The 12892-nt window shown below is 49.4% G+C and overlaps 1 protein-coding gene across 4 annotated transcripts in view; it reads right to left on the bottom strand.

Annotated features, from left to right (window-relative positions):
• The window catches only part of PDE4DIP (phosphodiesterase 4D interacting protein), a 108446-nt gene extending 101999 nt beyond the window's left edge, over window positions 1-6447 (bottom strand). For 2 of the 4 annotated variants that reach the window (XM_083446463.1, XM_083446462.1), the window contains exon 1: window positions 3236-3843. The gene's annotated coding sequence lies outside the window, so the exon portion shown is untranslated. Of the gene's footprint in view, window positions 1-3235; window positions 3844-6292 lie in introns of those variants that run through there. The other 2 variants (XM_083446460.1, XM_083446469.1) reach the window with 2 other exon arrangements.
• Between the last annotated feature and the right edge of the window lie 6445 nt (window positions 6448-12892).

Below are 12892 nucleotides of genomic sequence, written 5' to 3'. Positions count from 1 at the left end.
AATAGGGACATATTTTGTGAAGATGGCAGGGAGAAGCCCTTAAACCATGATCTGAACACTTCACCCTTTTCTAGATGACTCTGTGCAACCCAATGGCCAGGCTTCCCTTATCGTAAGGTGACGGAGGGCAGAAGGACTCCTTCTTGCAGAGGAAATTAAACTACGAAGTTGGCATGAGCAAAGAAGTCAGGAAGGCTGACTGTTATGGGATAGCTCCATAAAACACACCCACTGCAACTGTGATACATTACACAAATAGGGAAATGTTGACTTATGCAGTTTCACAATTTTATTTTGAAACAAAATTAAAAAATTCCTTCCAGTAGCACCTTAGAGACCAATTAAGTTTGTTATTGGTATGAGCTTTCGTGTGCATGCACACTTCTTCAGATACCTGCCAACCTAACAATTCGAAAGCACGTCAAAGTGCAAGTAGATAAATAGGTACCACTCCGACGGGAAGGTAAATGGCATTTCCATGTGCTGCTCTGGTTTGCCTGAAGCGGCTTAGTCATGCTGGCCACATGACCCGGAAGCTGTACGCCAGCTCCCTCGGCCAATAAAGCGAGATGAGCACAGCAATCTCAGAGTCGGCCATGACTGGACCTAACAGTCAGGGGTCCCTTTACCTTTACCTTTAAGGTGCTACTGGAAGGATTTTTTAAACTTTGTTTTGACTATGACAAACCAACACAGCTACCTACCTGTAACTAATTTTATTTTGTTATGCTGCAGAATCTGAAATTATGTGTATTTTGTATTTCAATACTTTAAAAATATTAGATGTTACAGGAAAGCACAGAGGTAATAGGAAAATGAAGAATCATTGAGGGCTTTATTGTATACAAAGAGGCTTTCCTTTTTATCTTTCTCACATCCTCTGAAATTCTTGTGCAGAGCTGCCCTCTTTTCCACGTATCAGGAAGACCAATCCTATCCTTCTGCTACAAGCCATTATGTCAGGACTAACATCAGCACCACACAGATGCCGTCCTATGGCCAACTAGTGGCAGAGCCATCACCTCAATCGCTGCAGAAACCAAAGCAAGTGTAGCAAAGACAACAGAGAGTCCCTTCGTGACGACGAGGTCCCTGCATACCAACCAAGCCTCCATTAGCCTTCTATGGAAGACACCAACGGACATGTGGCAACGGCAGAATGCCAGAATGACATCACCCTTCCCAGCTCACATCCTGTATTCCCTTCTTACATCTAAGGTGCAAGCACATTCCCAGGAATGGGCAACAGGACCTCCCACATCAGAGGCCTCCCATGACCCTCTGGCCACTTCCCTTCTTTGGGAAAATTGCCTGTTTATTCCTACCTTCTACTTCCTCTATTTAACCTGCTCTAGGACCACAGGAGAGCTTGAACACTTATCCTGCAACTGCCAAGTTGACTCAGGAGCCACCAGTGAGGGATCTTGCTCACAGCTTCTTTGGAATCTCAAGAGTGTAATGTCTACCAGACCATCCTTAATCATGTGCTTGTTAATATAATCAAAGAACTCTTATTACGTAATATAATCGGAGTACTGAGGCAGCAGCTACTTTTGCAGAAGCCTTGCTGATTCTTCTTCAGCAAAGGTTTGTTCTATATACTTAATATATATATATTTTAAAATGTACCCCTTATTTTCAACTTTGGGGGGAGCAAAGTTTGTACTCCTTTTTGTTCTCTTTATTTGGACAATACTTCCATTTCTGAAAGACCTTTTACAGGGGCTGCAAACAGCTTCCTTGACTCTTCTTATTAACTACACTGACATCCCCCCCCCCCCCAATCTTTGATATATACTGCAGCTAAGTTTCTTTTATAATTGTTTTGAAAAACCTGCAAGCATCCTGGAGAAAATGTGACACTTTTGAAAAACCACACAGAAGAAATACAAATAACCTACAGGATAACCAGACATAAACAATGAAGAGGTTCTTACCAGTTGTAGAAGAGGGAATTTGGGATGGTGTGGCTTGTCATACCCTGTCCCAAACCCCTCTTTTATATAACTGTTCTAAGCACAAGGCCCAGATCTTCTTCTCCTTTGCACCTGAGAACTGTAACCAATGCCCCCCCCCCGGCCCCAAATATAACCCTATCAGACTTTACTGGGTCAGTCCCAATTTTGATGCCATTCCATGTTCTCATGAATGAATCACTTTAATAAAGGAGGAGCCAATACATATCAAAGTTATTATAAAATATAAAATTAGCATGGGGATGGAGTTGACAGGCAAAAACCCCCCCACATATTTATCATAGAATGAAGAAATGGAATGACAATAAGATAAGATTAAATTAAACTGAAAAAGAACAGGACTGATTTATTACTTATAGATGAGAATCAAATACATAAATATAGCATGGAGGCTAAACAGTTCAGCAAAAAAAGTTGCCAAGAAGGATTTAAAGGTTATGGCACATAATAAAATGAACATCCTTTACAGTTTACTTGATGAAATGCTGCCTGCCATATGAACAGTATTTAATTATTATTTTAGCATTTCCAACTACTTTCCACTTAAATGTCTACAAGACAGCTCACAACAATATATACACTAAAAACAATGGGTAAGCACAGAAAACAAAAATTAGAGCAGCTGAGAGTGCTAAGCAGCATCCAAGCCGCCTTCCTGTCCTTGGGGGTCACTGAATGGGCCCCTGCTTCACAGGTGAAGGTTTTTTTGGGGGGTCACAAATAAGCTTTTTCATTCTGTGCCTTCACTGTGAGGAGGGAGTTTCACTCTGGGTGGGGCTGGTGAATCTTTCTCCCTGAAAAAATGGGAAAAGCACCCCTGGAAGAAAAGCCTTGCCTCCAGCTGGGTTCCTTCACTTGGTTCAGAGGACGCCTCTGACGTCTCCTCACCGCCCAGCAACTGGGGCCCTTCTCCAGCAGAGCCCAGCCCAACGCCTCCTCTCTGGGGTGCAAGCCCTCCCTGGATGCTCCCTGCCGCTGTTCCAGGGGCTTGAAATGCAGCCTTTCCGAGGGATGGGCTGCGCCAGGGCAAAGAAGAGTACAAGCCAGCTGTCCCAAGGCAGCCTCTTCTACAGATGCTCTTCTGTGACTGTCGGGCATTAACAGTCACAGCGCCAGCAGCTCAGGCCACAAGGGAGGAGAGTTGTGCAACCCAGTAAGAGATGCCCACTCACTGCAGGGAACCCTAAAAGGCACAAGCAGGAAGAAGCCCACAAAGCACACCAATGTCTATTATCACAAATGGGGAAAGCCCTACTTACCCCTTCTGCCAGCCCCCTTTGGCTCAGGTCATGGACTGGTGATGAGCCAGGAAGAAGACATGGAGAAAGGGCTTCCCGCCAGACCTGCCTGGCTCACCGTGAGGCCCTCCCTTTGCACAGGACTTTCTTCTTGCAAGAAACTAAGCGGGAGGGAAGCCTGAAGCAACAACTGCCCCCTTCAGCAACACACACAGGCATGCAGCCTGGAAGGGAAGGAAGTGCTGCCTGCAGAATCCAGAGGCTGAGCCTCCCCAGCGACTGCCTGGCACCGTGAAGTCAGCAGCCCCATGGAGGGGGAGCCCAGGCAGGCGGAGGTGGAAAAAGCAGCAGGCAGCTCCTTGGGTCAGGCGGAGGAAAATAAGAAAAAGGCTCTTCCTGCTTTATCTAAGCCCAAACGGCTGGGCACTGACTGGCCAAGGGGCTTTTGACCACTTTAACATCACAGAAAGCCCTGGGTGAGCAGCCTGAATTATTCAGCTCCTGGTAGATTCAGCTTTAAAGACCTCTGCCAAGAGCCCCAGTGTGGAGAGGATCCTTTTAGAGAATATCGGATGAAGCCTGCTCTTTCCCTGCCCTCTTGTCCTCTGCAGAGAGACAGCTGCTCCTCTGGGCTCTGGGGAAGGGGTTCTTCTCCGTCTCAGCTGCATTTATGGCTCCTGTGGTCCCGCCCTGAACCGCAGAAGCATTACAGGCTAAGTGAGATTTCAAAGGGCAGAAGGCCATTAGTGAAGTTGCATCCTCAGAAAGTGACTGGGGGGCACAAAATAGCTGCTCCATGGGAGAAGATAAGTGAATCAGTCTCCCTGAAAATTAGCAGCACAGGCTGAAATTCGGGGTGGAGGGACCATGAGGGCGGGGTTGCTTAACCCTTTCCTTCCTGAAAAGAGCTCCACTACCAGGCTCCCTTCTGGCTGAAAAGGGGAAATAACAGCGGCAGCTGGTGGGTGCTGGACCTGGTAGGGCAACTAGGAGGTCATATAGGCAGGTGTGGTGGAAAGGGGAAAGTTGCCACCCAGAACTGTTAACAAGGGTTGCCATAAACGCCCAGAGCTATGAGAAAAGGTCCTCCTGCTTCTTCACTTCTAGACCTACTTTCCAGAATATGGAGTAACATTGTGGGACATTTATTGGATCTGGGAGAACAGGGTAAAAGCCACGGCTTGGCCCTCAAGTGAGGCCTTTGGCCAGTCATTGTCTCTCAGCCTCACCTACCTCACAGGGTCATTGTGAGGATAACATGGGAAATGGGAAACCAGGAGGGCCACCTTGAGCACTTTGGAGGAAAGGTGGGGTATAAGGGGAAAGGAGTCGTAGAATCATAGAATTGTAACGTGGGAGGGGATCCCAAGCAGCTCAGCTGGTCCAACCCTCTGTGATGCAGGCATCTCAACTACAGGAGAGCCCACAACCTCTAAACAGTACCACCAGCTCTTCCGGATGTTCAGTTGGACTCTCCTTTCTTGTATAGAGCATTGCAACAATCTATTCTGGAAGTTACCAGAGCATGGCGTCACCACAGCCACGTCTTTCTAAAAGGGGCGAGAGATGGTGAAGCAGTCAGAGCTCGACAAAGGCCCTCCTAGTCACCAAGGCCACCAGCTGGATCCAGCAACATCCCCAAGCTGCGAATCTATTCCATCCAAGGGAGTGCAACCCTGTCCATGACCGGATGTCTCTCCACTTCCTGGGACACTAAAGACCTCCATCTTTTCAGGATTCAGCTTCAACATATTGCCCACATCCAGGACATCAATGCCTCCAAGCACTGGTCTGATTTGTTTGCACAAAGTCTGCAGAGAGTTTGTCCACCTTTGGTGCCCACCCAGCACTCAACTCTCAGCTGTCGGCACGAGACAGCGGACACACCCCGGGAAACGGCATTGACTGGCCAGCTGAAGCAGTTGAGGGGAGTTGAGGGGTCTGAAACCCTTGGTGAGTTAGGGATTTCCATGAAGGCCAAGAGAGGACCCAGCAGTCAAGAAGGTGGTTTCTGCACATGCTGTAGAGGGAAGTGAGGAGCAGGTGGGGCCTGTCAACCTGGGAAGGGAGCCCATCTAGGAGAAAGAACACTCTGACCTTAAACCTTTGCTGCCTTGCAGGACATCTCCAGGAGAAGAAACGCTCAGGGGTCAGCCCTACACAAAACTGGAGCGGAGGCCCTAAGACAGTTAGATGGCTCCCTGTACGCCTCCTTCCAGCAACCCCTGCAGTCCACCTGGTGCCAAACATCTTGCTCCGCTTTCCTTTGGGCCCCATCAGCGAGGCTGAGAGAGGGAGTTTGCCATCTGGGCAGCCCAGGACCTCCAGACACTGTCCCCAGGCTTGCACCCCAGGGAGGCCGCACTCCCTTGTCTCTCCAGACAGATGGATGCCAACAACATTCTGATTTGTTTGCAGGGAGGTCAGATCCTGCCTTGAGCAACTATTACCCCGCACTTTCCAGGGCATTTTCTCCTCCATCTCCTTACTGCCAAAAGTCTGATTATGAGGGGAAGGGGGTTTGTTGTATAAGAGCCTGCAGTCAGCTTCCACTGTGCCGGGATGTGGGTGAATTCCACCCCAAACCAGCAACCATCTGGCTGTGCCTGTGAAACGGGGTCATGAAGCCGGCTACCAGCTTGGGCGCTTCCTGGGATTTTCTTTCAGGTTCACACGCCGCCGCCGCCGCCGCCGCCCGGGAGCAGAAACCCCGCGAAGAGGCCGAGCGGGGTAAGAGGCCACCATCCCCGCGCGCCCCTCTCGGGATCCCCCCGGCGCGCGGGCGCAGCAAAGAGCCTCCGCGGAAAGGGAGCGCGCAGCAGCCCGAGAAGAAGAGGCGGGGGGGGGGGAGTGCCGCTGGCAATGACCATTGTACCACACGACCCTCCGGGCGGCGCCAGGCCGAGGCTGCCCGAGGCCGCCCGCTTCCTCCCCCGGGCGCCCTCCCCCGGGGCTGCGCTGTCTGGCCCGCTGCGCCGCCCCAGGCCCGGGGCGCCCCCAGGCCGCCGCCTTCCCTCCGCGGCCTCGCACCCTCCGGGGCGCCGCGACCCCGAGCCGCCTCCCCGCGACGGCGCGTACCTGCTCCCTCCGGGATGCCGTCGCCGAGCCGCGCGCTCCCGGAGCCGCCTCCAGCTGACCGGCGCGCAGCCGCGGCGCAGTCTCGGCGGAACGAAGGGGCTGGGGCCGCAGGGAGGACCGAGAAAAGGAGCGCATCTCTTCCGAGAGACAGAGGAAACCTTCGGAGCAGCCGCAGAAAAGGAGCCGGGCGCTTGCCAGGTCGGCGGGATGCGAAGCGCCTTGCGCTGCCTCCGTCACGGGGCGCCTCCAGAAAGGAGTTTCCTGGGCCAGCACACAAGGTTTTGCAGCAGCCACGTGAGGGCATGAAAATACAACAAACAAACAAAACACATTTATGGTTTTGGTTTTTGGTACATTTAATACGATTTCCCACTTGAGAAGTAAAAAATAACCATTTTACATCTGCAGCCACTGCTGTATAGAAGCTTGCCAGCACATTTGTCTGTGGGAGAATCATGGCATCAGAGAATGGCAGAATTGGAAGGGATCCAAGGGTCATCTAGTCCAACCCCGTGCGATGCCGGAATCTCAGCTAAAGCGACCCTGACGGAGGGCCATCCAGCCTCTGCTTCCAGGAAGGGGAGTCCACCACCTTCCACCCCACTGTTAAACAACCCTTACAGACAAAAAGTTCTTCCTGATGTTGAGTCGGAATCTCCTTTCTTGTAACTTGAAGCCATGGGTTCGAGTCCTATGCACCAGAGAAGGAGAAAACAAGCATGTTCCCTCTTCCATGTGACAGCCCTTCAGATACAATCTTGGAAGGTGGCTCTCCTATCTCCTCTCAGTCTCCTCCAGGCTGAGCATATCCAGCTCCTTCAACCGTTCCTCATCAGGCTTGATCATCTTGGTCGCCCTTCTCTACATACTTTCCAGCTTGTCAACATCCATGGGTATAAGTGGGGGGGGGGGGAGCAGCTGCCCCTCATCAAGTAAATAAATGAAAATACTGAATTAACTGAACAATTGTGACACAGATAACTCAGTTCTGCCCCCTCCCAACATAAATCCTGGCTACACCCATGTAACAGCCTTCTTAAATTGTAGTGTCCAGAACTGAACACAGTATTCCAGGTGTGGTCTGATCAAGGCAGAATCGAGTGGGACTATTATTTCCCTTGATCTGGACACTTGATTTCTGTTGATGCAGCCTAGAATAGCATTTGCTTTTTTTGCTGCTTCATCACACAATGGACTCATGTTCAGCTTGTAGTCCACCAAGACCCCAAGGTCCTTTTCACATATACTGCTAGTCAGCCAGTGGTCCCCTGGCTGCCCCACTGCTTCTGCTGCCACTAGACCCCCCCCCCCCCAATGCAGCATTGCTGTGAGAAGATAAGTGACAATGGCTTGCTCTCCTTTTGCCAAGTTTCAGCAAGGGGGGGCAGGGGGCACATTCCTGTTTCACTTCAGGTGGCAAAGTGGAGTGGGCAGGCCCTGGAGGCCTGGGAGAAGACAGAGGAGCCTGGCAGATGTGGCTCAGTAGATTGTGCTCCTTTTCTTCGCATCGCAGTGCCTTGGATTCTCACGCCACGTTCCTACATGTGACTCTTCTGAGCATTCTAAACCTTTCCCAGTATAGCCTGGGGTTATTTAGTAGGCAATGCTGGGGACTGGAACTGGGAATTCCACCGTCTGCAGACAAAATGGGGAGATCCTCCTGGAAGGCATGGACAGTGAAGAGGTAGCTTTGTTGCCTTCAGTCCCAACCACTAGGTCAGGGGTCAGCAACATTTTTCAGCCGTGGGCCGGTCCACTATCCCTCAGACCATGTGAGGCCAGACTATATTTTTTTTTTGGGGGGGGGGGGAATGAACGAATTCCTATGCCCCACAAATAACCCAGAGATGCATTTTAAATAAAAGGACACATTCTACTCATGTAAAAACACGCTGGTTCCCGGACCGTCCCTGGGCCAGATTGAGAAGGTGATTCAGCCGCATCCGGCCCGTGGGCCTTAGGTCGCCTGCCCCTGTACTAGGTATTCTGCAACCTACTTTCGTCCATGGATCTGTTCGGGTGGAGATGTTAAAGCCGCATCTGGGGTGTATATGGGGAGTTAGCGGAGGGCTAGGGCCTCTGGTGAGGGACACCTTGTGCTCCTTCTGCAACAGTTTGCCCACCTTGGATCCCCATTCTGCACGCAGCTCCTAGAAGCGTCTGCAGCCACAGCAGCCACACCCCGGAACGGCTCCATTGTCCCCATTGTCTCTCGAAGGAGGACAGCAAATCCCTCTTCATCTCGGAGGATGAACTGCTGCTCCTACTAAACCTTTACTGCCACCTAGCGGCTGATTAGCAGACATGTTCAGAATTGGGCTATTATTTTATCATTAAAAACTTTGTAATAAGATTAATAAACATTTTAGATTCAGACACATAATAATATTTTTGTTCCCTGTCTAACAATATTTGTCACATAGAAAATTCCTGGCAAACCACGACATCTACTGAAGGACATGCACAACCCAATTAGATGTTAGAGGCAAAGGAGACCATTTTCCAACTCTCTCTCTCTCTGTCTGTCTGTCTCTGTCCCTTGGGGTTGAGTAGTTACTACCCTGTTTCAAATATTCTCTTTCATGTCAAGGTTTAATTTATTAATTGATATCTCAACTTTATGTATAGAGTACAGTCAATGAGGCTTACAACATATAAGATACAAACACAGTAATGCATTTAAAAACAACCAGAAGGAATGATTATGGATGGACTCTGTGGGGCTGCCTTTGAGTCTTCTGCTAGTGTAGAATGACACAGGATAGCAAAGTTTTCCCAACAATTGAAATCAGGAGGGGGGATAAAAATCCTGGGGGTGAGTACTGAGGAGTGAGAGGGTAGGCTCTGGATTGGGAGGGAGCCTTCAGAGGGCCCCCCCGGCTCTCCTCCTTTGTGGGTAACGGTGGGCCTGTGCTCCGGGGGGGGGGGGGGCATCCGAAACACCTCCCCTAGCACCCTTTCTCCAGCGATCCTTTTTGGTCCAGAAACTTTTAAAACATATTTTTCAGACAATGATCAATATAGTTTGAGATTTTCTTTAACCTGCAGCAGTTGTACAGAAAAACAATTTCCCCCCCCCCATCCTAGTGCAGCACTGGGGCACTGAAAAAACCCAAATGGGAGGTGGAAACCATGGATATTTTCAGGAGTGCCATGGCCCTCAGAAGTGGTGAGAAGCTCAAAGATTTCAGAAGCTACTCAATGTTCTGCCTGATCACCCCATGAGGCTCAGCTGCATGAGGAGTCTGCTAGAGTTCAGAAGAGATTGTTTTTATGAGAAAACCAACCAAGCTACTGCATAACCTACTTAGTTAACATTAATGGCTTCTCTATGACAGAGAGTGAGTGACAGATGTTCTTCAACAGCCCTGTACTCCCTCACCTATACTGCAGCCTCCATTGATTTCATTGGGGAGACGGCATGGGAACCTGCCCGTGGCAGAATAACCCACTGGGTAAATTGGCAGGAAACTGGACCCCTGGCCTGTGTGTGTGTGTGTGTGTGTGTGTGTGAAGAACTGAAGCCAGATGAAAACATGCTTGTTTGAGGCTGAGCTTTGTCCCACTGTCTGTTTGCAGTTACCTTGGACTTTCTCCTGACTCTGTCGTCATCACGTTCATCTGGAGAGGAACAGAACATGCCAGATTGCCCTTACACAGCATTTCTAAAAAGGCGGAAAGCCCTCACTTTCCCAGGGCCTGCACTGGCAGTTACTTCTCTTTAGGCTGAATGCTTTGAAACTCAGTGAGCAGCACTGCTACTCCTGCCCATGCAAAATGTCGTTCCTTGTTTATATGCTTTGCATCTGCTGCAATGCTCTCAATACCTCTGGGTCTTATTGTACCAGTCTTTCATCTCCCTTCCTCTGAGAATCTGGCAGAACTCGGGCTCTGCAGCTGCAGCACAATGAGCCCACAACTGATGGGGGGGTCACATTCTAGGGATCACACCTAAAGTCAAAACTGCATACACAGTAGTCAAAACACACACTGGGCTCAAGGGCACGTAGGCAGGCCAAAGTCTTTTTCCCCTGGATGCTTGTCCTCTGTTTAATTCTTTTGCCAGGCATGTAAAACTGAATGTGCACAAGTTAGGTGTGCCTAAGCTTATTGTACTCAACTGACGTGCCCCCATAACCACTCAGGCGACACTTTCACAGGACTTCATTCTTTGGTTCAGCTCCCAACATGGTACATGCTGTCGTCCGCCAGCAAATCTATCACAGAAAATAGAACAGGAGTCTCTATGGGAAAGAATAAATGGGTCCAAGTCTGAGATCAAGAGGAAGCCCTGCGGCATTGAGCTTTGGTGAAACAGCAGCAAGAAGAGACAAGCCAAGAGCTTCCCTGCAGCAGGAAATCCCCACTTACTGACTCTTGCTGTCCTCCCAACCTCTCCAATATTGCAGGAGACTCTTGAGCTGAAATCCCCATCTTTCCTGTCATTTCTTATGAAATACTGCGTTTTGATGTATTTCCCGCAAACCAACTTCAATCTGAACTGAGAAAAAGAATGAGCTGGCTGTGCTTTAAGTCAGCAATGTGTACATAGACTTGGAGCCTTGGAAAAAGAAAAAACAGTAAGAGGCTCAGGACTGATTTGAATCCCTTTCTCTGCCCCTCAGGAACATGATGAGACCCCTGGGCACTTTATGCTGAAGCTGAAGTATCAGCTGGAGAGACAAGGAGAGATGAATTCTCATGATGGAAGCTGGGCAAACATATATGCTCGACTCAAAGCATTACACAGTCACCATTTGTTTTATTACAGTTCTTGCACAATTGTACAAAAAGATTTTTAAAATTCCTTTTATAGAAGACTGCATGAATCAACATGGCTTTCTCAAAACCTATAGTAAATACCTGTGTATTACTTATAATAGATAAGCTGCCATCCTGTAAGCTAGAAAGATAAGGCTGCCTATTGCCCGGTCTGCTAACTATCAACACCTACCAGCTTTGGTCAAATGAGCAGCAATGCTTTTCCTTGTGCAGCCTTTGAGCTGTGTCTTGCGCATGTCTTGCAGCCATCTGAACATTAATGATTTGGGGAGAAACCCGGACCTGAGTTTGAGTTCTCCATCAAGTGGGAGCCACAACAGTAAGAAGTTTCCTTCTCCACTAAAGTCCACCATTCACCCACTTAGCGTGGGGGCAGCTAGCTTTTCAGGCTCAGCACCAACCGTTTCTTCCCAGGCACTTCTGCCTTAGGGACCTGGGCTCCTGGACAGGCAACACGGACTACCAGGGACTCTCTAGCCTGGGAGGCTTGTCTGGGCCAACCCATGAGACGTGTGAAAGGGGCGATGGACAGCAGGAATCCATTGCTCATTACTGCCTTCCTTAATCGTTTTTGGGGTGGGGATGGGGAGGCTTTTTCAGTCCAAGGGCTCTGTTCCCATCTGGTGCGCAGGGCTGGGCAGAGACAAAAGTGGCTCCAGCGAGGACTAGAAAGGTTTCCTTTGATACAGGCGGCCAGTTGCGCCACACACATTTCTTTCTTTCCTCCCTGCAGGAAGCAAGAGGCCATGTCAGGGTACCAGGACCCCTTGTACCCCACCCCCAAAACACTCCAGGGGTGTGGCCTGTGAAGAGGTCCAAGGGCCACACAGAGAGACCAGATGGGCCACATTTGGCCCTCACGCTGGAGGTTCCCTTCCCTGGGTATGGAGGGCAGCGTGGGACTTGCTCTGTTTTAAGCAGTCTCTCCCTGCCAGCTTTTGGGCAAGACTCAGGAGAATTATTCGTGTCTCTCTATGGGATTAACTTCCAGAGCAGAAACTCAAGCTTGGAGATATTGAAATTGACCTTGATCTTAGGGATTGATCATGATGAGGTGATTAACCGCTGTGACTGAAAGGTTATGCAACATTTCTTATCAAAGGCTAAATGATTGGCTTTGTGCAAGGAGGTGGCCCTCCAATGACACTTGGCTCCCTTTTTATTTCTACTGAGCATAAACCAGATATGAGCTCATATCAAAGATGGCTTTTGCATGTTATTGTAGAAGCACACATTTAATATTCCAGCATTTGCCCGCTTCTACCCTATACTGTGTGAGGCAGCTATAAATTTATAGGGAAGCTTTTAATATTTGATGAATTATTGTACTTTAATATTTTGTTGGAATCCGCCCAGAGTGGATGGGGTATATTATTATTATTATTATTATTATTATTAATTTTGGGGCAACTGGACCACATGGGCAGAGTAAGGGCAAGTCAAGGCTGCAAGGAGGAGGCAAGTCCTGATTTCTCTTGCTTCTTCTACCACTCCCTAAATAGCACGGCCTAAAATCTTCTAATCTAAAGGGTAATTCTGCGAGGCATGAACACTTCTGGCTTATATTAGCGCAGCAAGAAACTGAGCATGCTGTGGAAGCCTGGCTGAGGAGGCAGGAGTAAGCATGACAACTTGTTGTAATTTTGCAAATCACAACAGGAAAAAATAAAAATGGGTGTGGAAAGGACGGGGGTCGGGATGACAATGAGGGCTTTGAAGGATGGCCACTATGTGCACAAGCAGCTGGAAAATGGGGTGCTGGGGTGGGAGTGGGAAACGGGGGTCCTGGAACTGCGGGAGGGGGAGACTGCCTGCTTT

Source organism: Podarcis tiliguerta (genome assembly GCF_965153285.1).
Source record: "Podarcis tiliguerta genome assembly, chromosome: 6".
NCBI lineage: Eukaryota > Metazoa > Chordata > Lepidosauria > Squamata > Lacertidae > Podarcis > Podarcis tiliguerta.
Note: the sequence above shows the minus strand (reverse complement) of the source record. Positions and strands in the feature narration are given on the sequence as shown.